Source organism: Micromesistius poutassou, assembly GCF_964030765.1.
Source record: "Micromesistius poutassou genome assembly, contig: SCAFFOLD_5276, whole genome shotgun sequence".
Lineage (NCBI taxonomy): Eukaryota > Metazoa > Chordata > Actinopteri > Gadiformes > Gadidae > Micromesistius > Micromesistius poutassou.
Genome location: NW_028179549.1, coordinates 10001 through 16944, shown reverse-complemented (window position 1 = coordinate 16944; position 6944 = coordinate 10001). Strand labels below are relative to the sequence as shown.

Here is a 6944-nt window from a genome sequence, read left to right as displayed (position 1 = left end):
CTCCCCTCCCCCCTCCTCCCATCGGCCACATGTCATGTCAGGCCAGAATTAAGAGTTTAGACAAATACAATTCCACCTCTGAACCTCTAATCCTGTATCTGTGGAGAAGGGTGTACGATGTGTGTGTGTGTGTGTGTGTGTGTGTGTTGGGGGGGGGGGGGGGGGGGGGTGTGGGGTTGGGGGTCCCTCTGTGCAACATGAGAACAGACTGAGGCCCCTGGGTCCCTGAGGACGCAAACAGCAGACGAGACAAGCATGGAGCCTGTTTTACACGCACACACACACGCACACAGCGTGGGGCTGCTTCTCTGTTAGGAGCCGCCAAGGTAAACACATAAATCTTCTTCACAGAGGCCCAGACAACCTGCGACCCAGGCCATGAGATCATCCTCATCATCATCATCGTCGTCATCGTGGCCCCTGGGGCAAACCAATGAGAGGAGTCGTCTTTTTTCCACGGACACTGCGTTCCAAGTGTCAAGCGGTGTGAACGGCGACCGCCTCCGCCGTCTTTGTTGACATGGCACTCAGCTCATGACAGAGTGCCGTTAAAACGGAAGATCCCCTGATTGGTCAGTTTATTTCGGAGTTTTAAAACAGTCTAGGGGCCGATCTAGGGGCCAAGTCTTCTGCAAATTTCCGATCTTTTACTTTGTACGAGCTGTGTGCAGGCGCGCCAACAGTCCCCTGTGAACCACTAATACAGACGTGAGCAAGACATCCTCTCTCTCTCTCTCTCTCTCTCTCTCTCGCCACGGCCCCCCACATCGGAAGCACCCACCCCCGGGCGTTCTCTCCCCCCCCTGTCGTGAGACAAGGCCGCCTGGGAGGGAGGTGTGTGTTTTGGGTGTGTGAAGCCAACAGAGTGGCTGCTGTCTCACCAGGGTAGAAGTCTTTGGATTTAGACAGCTTGATGGTGGCTCCGGTCTCCTTCTGCAGCTGGACGATGGTCTGGCCTCCTTTCCCGATGATGGAGCCCGCTGCGTAGCTGGGGATCAGCACCTTCAGGAAGTACTCGCCTTCCTCTGCAAGGGGGGGGGGAGGGGGTGAGGGGGGGGCGCACAGGAAACAGGAAGTCAAGGACAGGAATTGCACACTGCTTCGTTTTTGGTTACGTTTTGGCTTGGATTGAAAAGGAAAGCGTGACTAGAACTTCACTTTTTGGGATAAGTCAGCGTTTTATAACCTCCTTGATTTGCAAGTGGAAATGTGAATTTCCGGAGGTATAGGTTTTTCATCCAGCAGCAATGTTGCATAAATCGTATGTCAGGAAGGCTACAGTATGCATTATAAGTTGTCTAACTGCAGGTCTGTTTGTAGAAATTAGCCTGCCTGTCACTATGAAAGATGCTGTTGACTTTTTATTTGAACCATTGAATTGTTAACATAGAAACTGACCCTGTTAGTGTTGACACTGTTATTTTTATCCCCTGGTAATGACAAAGCCATAATATGACTTCATCACAAATGAAAACATGAATTAGCTGATCAACCATTTAATCTCACCCTCCTACTCGCCCATGGGTCTTCACTTTGTTACACACATGCTCAAAAGAGAGGAAAAGAGGAAGTAAGCGCCGTCTAACAGGAAGTGTGTGGCAGCTTAATCCCACGTCTGCCTTTATGTCATCCGTGATCCGCCCTACCTCGTCCCCTGTACGCAATAATCGTCCCTTCTTCCCCAAGACGAGTAAATCCCTCCAATCGGGGTCTAACGATGACTGATATCTCCAAGACAACTAATTACTTCCATAATCCCGCGGCTCTCCCCATCTCTCACTCTCCCCTATCTCTCCCCCTCCCCCTCTCTCTCGCTCTCCCTCCCTTACTCTCCCCCTCTCTCTCTCTCTCTCTCTCTTCCTTTCTCTCTCTCTCTTGGGCGTCGAAAACGATCTCTCCGGATTGGTCTAAATTGGCCCCCCCCCCGCCCCTCCACGCCAGGCTTGAGGAATCCGTTCCACGTCAGTACTCTGCCACCCCACGTGTCTATAACATAACGTAACATAACATCACATAACATAACATCACGTCACATGACTCTGACCCTGTGCGGCACGTGAACATTTCCGCGGCGGAGCAGGGGCGCACGTGTTGAATGCGTGTCCTTATAAAGCAGCTATAAACACACTAATCACCCCACAAAACACACCGCCTCGGTCCGAGGTGGAGGTGGTTGGGTTTGTCTACTGGTTTTTATACGTTGCAATTTCACTTTGTTTACAAGAAATGGGAAACTTGTCATGAGGAAGGCTGGGAGGATCGGCGGGGGCAGCGTCTAGCCATAGCAAAGCCTAGGCGTGTAGAAGAGACATAATAATTAATCATTTAGCTTATTAGAGTTCCCTGTCCCCTGTCTCCTATGACCTATGTCCTATGCACCCTAAACAATGTTTGAACTGAGGAATGCTAGCAACAATGCTAACGGCTAGCCTTCGGGTATTAACCAGCTTGCCATGCTTGCTGGGAGATACAATAAAAGGAAACTCAAAAGCTGTATAAACTTAAATGTAGCACTTCCCCTACATATTATAATATCATAACATAGTTCTATTCACTATTAGAAAGTTAAGAGAACACCAATGAAAGCCTAAGGAACGATACAAATACTGATATATATGTTAATATCATTTCTTTACGGCGTGTATACAAAGCACGATAAAAAAATTAATCAAATCCCACAACATTAACATTACAACACATAAAACCAAAACAATTTTGTCGCCAGCCGCCCTTAAAATGTATTATATCTCATACATCAACCGATAATCCACTCCAATTACATGACCGAAATCCTTTAATGCGGAGATGGAGCTGGCTTACCTATATTACAAGGATTTATTTGGGATTGCCTGCATTTATTGTTGAAAATTGATTGTCGCGTCCTTGGTCTATTTCCTGTTTTCATTATTCTCTTTTTAATAATTTCATAGCAATGTTTAGTATTATTACTATTAAACTGCTCTGTCTTAGTTACCGTCTCCCTAGTGGATGCCGTCATTCTTCATATTTGACAATACAGGACAGGAATGTCTCGGGAGACACATTAAAATAAGATTATCATTATCAGAGGTGCACGCTCTCGTAGGGAAAGGCAGAACACTGCTGTCTGATGAGGACACAAATAGACCTTTGACTGTAGTGATGGAGAAGAGGTTGAGGGGCTTGTGCTACCAGCTAGGCTAGCCTGGACCTGTTATGTGTGTGTGTGGAGGATTACCTTTGGATGCTGGAAATTTATAATTAGTTAATTTATAAAAACAAATGTGTTTTCGTCACAGATGGGCTTTTAAACATGGATCAACAGAAGCATAACTGAAAATTGGAAATTAGAAAAGATTTGTAAATCATGTATCATGCTTAATGTAAACCTAAATGCGTCCAAAATAAGCCATTTAAGAATTTGATCCCTACAGTAAACCTGACGATATTGATGTTTTTCATCAAATGAATAAAGTTGCCGTTTTATTTTTTTTGTAGTGAACTGCACTGAAAATTATTCAGTGAAAACTGAGATTTTGCAACGTTCCACTTTCTTCACAGAAGTTTCTCATGAACTATTCAAATTACCGTCTCATTAAATACAATTAATTCATCTTTTGTCATTCTCTCTCGACCTCATTTTCACTTCCATCGCTCTCCCCAGCCAACACACACGCCTCCAGGACCCCCTAACCTAATGTATTCAGGCGTTTATTTTAGCGATCTCGCAATTCCCAACGATTGCGCTGATTTCCCGCCGCACGTCACGCCGCGACACGTCCCTAGAAACAGCCAGCCAAAAAACAACTGATCCCATCTATTTATCACATTCGAACGCTTAGCGCTTAGTGCTTAGTCCTCCTTCTCTTTTAACGCGTTCTCCTTCTATCTCTCCATCCGGCTTCCTCTGTTCCCTCGGTCAGGCTGCTCTCTCGTCCCGGCCTTCCACCGCTAATCGCAGCATCTCTTCCTTTCTCCCTTCTCGTCGCCTCCTCTCTCATCTCCTCCCTTGCCCCCCCCCCCCCTCCCCCTTCCCCACCCTGGCCTGTCTCCTTCAGAAAAGGGTAGCGGTTGCAGATTTCCGCAGTGACCCACTTTGAGTGTTCAGGCGAACACTGACCTGCTTTAGAAGGAGGCTGGCTAATTATAGCTAGCCCATATTAATAAGGCAGGGGGGGACTGATAAATAATATCAAACACAACCGGCTATACAGCTACGCTGCTCCACACAGCGACAGACGCCGACCTGAAGCGCGGCAGACACCTAAAAACAACTCGGATATGAGGAAGAACATGATGGCATGATGGCGGCCCCGCAGGCACGCGCACGTGCATATACACACACACATGAAAACACTGACACACATCCACACGCTTATTCTCACACACACACACACACACACACACACATACACACACACACACATCCACACGCTTATTCTCACACCCCCACACACACATACACACATACACACACACACACACAAACTCGCAGTCCCTGCAAACATACGCTTGCCGCGCGCAAGAATAACAGACACAACGAAGCACACAAATGCACGGCGCCGCCCACGCTTCTACCTCCACCTCCGCAGCCCCTCGCTCTCCTGCGGGGGGGGGGGGGGGGGGCCTCCAACACCCCCGACACACACACACACACACACACGCGCGCGCGGCGATGGCGCGGCGCTCGTCAGCGCTATAAGTGGCTGCCGTGAGTGGCGTTAATGAGAGCTGTGGCGCTGCCATGGCAACTGTTACCACACATCGTCGTCATCCCGCCGAGACGCCGGCCGATGGAACGCGTTGTGAGGAATACCGGAGACATGAGTGTTTCAAATAGGATGCTGTTTTTTTGACCAGCTTTGTTACTGTCGTGCTGTTACGTCATCACCGCTGTGTGTTTCCACGGTGGGGTAGATGAGACGAGACGTCTTCCTGTCGTGAGAATGTAAACGTACAGAATGACCGGGTGCTTGTCCTGCACGCATCACACCGTGAAACAGACTTTGATCTGTTTACTTAAAGGGGCCCTATGTTGCGTTGACGCTGATGTGTGTTGTAGTGTTACAATCCGTACCGCAGTCTAAATTCACAACCTTGGAGAGGGCTGTCCCCCTCCTGTGGGTCGGCAGGGTGAGGAGCTGAACAAACTAATGACGAGCCGAGGGCAGCGTTATGCTTGGAGGCTTTGTCAGTGGGCGGAGCCTCCTCTGAGAATAGTGCATCACACAATACAAAAACAAACGGTCCGACCCGGAATGTAATGCGTTTAATAATGTACTACATATTATAGCTGATGTATTTAATATGTATTTGATTCCAGAAATTGACACCCAAGACCCTACAGTATTGCATGCCGTTGTTATAATGTTTGACAAATGTATATATTTTTATATTTTTGAATCTTTTAATAATAGCAATTGTAAGCTGGTAAAAAGTGAGTCGGAATGATTTGAGAGTTTGAACCATCAGAGTCGGTTCATTTGGAAACTAGAGGTGTGGGGTTTTCCCCTCAAACAGGAAGCATTGTTTGATAAACGTTCATGAAACAGTAGTAAACTCTTAAAAGGGATGGTTTTGGATGACGTAGATCCTCAACAGTCAACCCCCACCCCTCCCTGAGCTTTTCTGAAACCCAAGACTTGGCAGGAAAGTTTATCAACATTCCTGACTTTATCACGTCTCTCGGATTTGTGCAAGCATGGTTGGGAAAAGCAAACTCTTCATCCATATCTTCATGGAAATCCTTTTTTAAGTCCTCACTGTGTCCAGTGCCCACATATTAGTTCAACTGACATCTGTTGTTCCACTGACATTATCGCCACCACCTGCACATCATGATGTCTCTTCATATTGGTGGACTTTGTGTGTTATTTCTTCTGAAAATTATGTTATGAATGATTTGTTCATAAACCATTTGGAGGTTTAAACAAACCAGTTTTAGAAAAGAAAAGAAATGTATTTATTTATTATTATTTATTTATTTGTTTATTTATTTTTAATTTAAATCAATTCGTTTTAATTAACCTAAACTAGGATTGCTAAATTTGTTTCTATTTACGTACGTCATCGAAGGGTCTTTATTCAATTTATTTATATTTTTATATAGGTCTATTATATTCTTTCAGACCCTTATTCCTGCTAATATATAATACAATTGAATTGTATGTAAAATGTCTATTTCATGTTCCATTTCGGAGACCTAACTTACAACTTGCCCATATGCAACTATAAGTCAAAGTCCAGTGCCAGAGCTGATCCACTGACTAAGTCTGATCACAAGGTCTGACCGAGTCTGACCGACTTTGACCCATCAAAACCGCTTGACTCACCATGTCTAGGTCCAACAGAAGAACAGGGCTGATTGACTTAGCTTTACCCGTCTAGAGAGATGGACTGTCAAAGCCTGATCCATTAGAAAGATCGGGAGGTTGAAGGACTTTGTGCTAACCTAGCCTCATCAATTAACCAGAATGCTCAACAAGATAGGTCAAAGTTCAAGACGACAACAACCACAAAACAAACTACACTAAAAATAACTAAATAAATTCAACATCAAAACGATTATATATACAGTCCAGCTTCGAAAATGAAAGATATATTTGTCCATTTATATCCAGTGTTTCGGTTCAGGAGCTAGAACAACTGCGAACATTTAACTGACAGTGAGCTCTTCAAGCGTTGACGGCTAACGGCAGGAGACATGGTGAGCCGGCTTACATGGAACATTGCCTTCCACACAAACCAAAACCACAACGACCCCTCCCCCCCTCTGTGTCACTACGACAACATCCTGGGGCCGATCCAGGCCCCCATACCTGCTCCGACGCCCCCCGTGGGATCCTCATCCCTGTCCGGTGGGAGGCCCAGAGAAGATAGAGAGAGAATCTCAACCTTTTTTTTCTAGATCCACGATAGCATTCATCACGTTAAATCCCATCCGCCGTGCGGTGGCTTCCCCTGTG

The 6944-nt window shown here is 46.1% G+C and overlaps 1 pseudogene across 1 annotated transcript in view; it reads right to left on the bottom strand.

The window, feature by feature from the left end:
- Positions 1-881: 881 nt before the first annotated feature.
- LOC311371123 (RNA-binding protein Nova-1 pseudogene) overlaps positions 882-6944 on the bottom strand; it is a 15989-nt pseudogene continuing 9926 nt past the window's right edge. Inside the window, exon 3 of the transcript in view lies at positions 882-1025. The product of the transcript in view is annotated as an RNA-binding protein Nova-1 pseudogene (transcript). The remainder of the gene's footprint in view (positions 1026-6944) is intronic.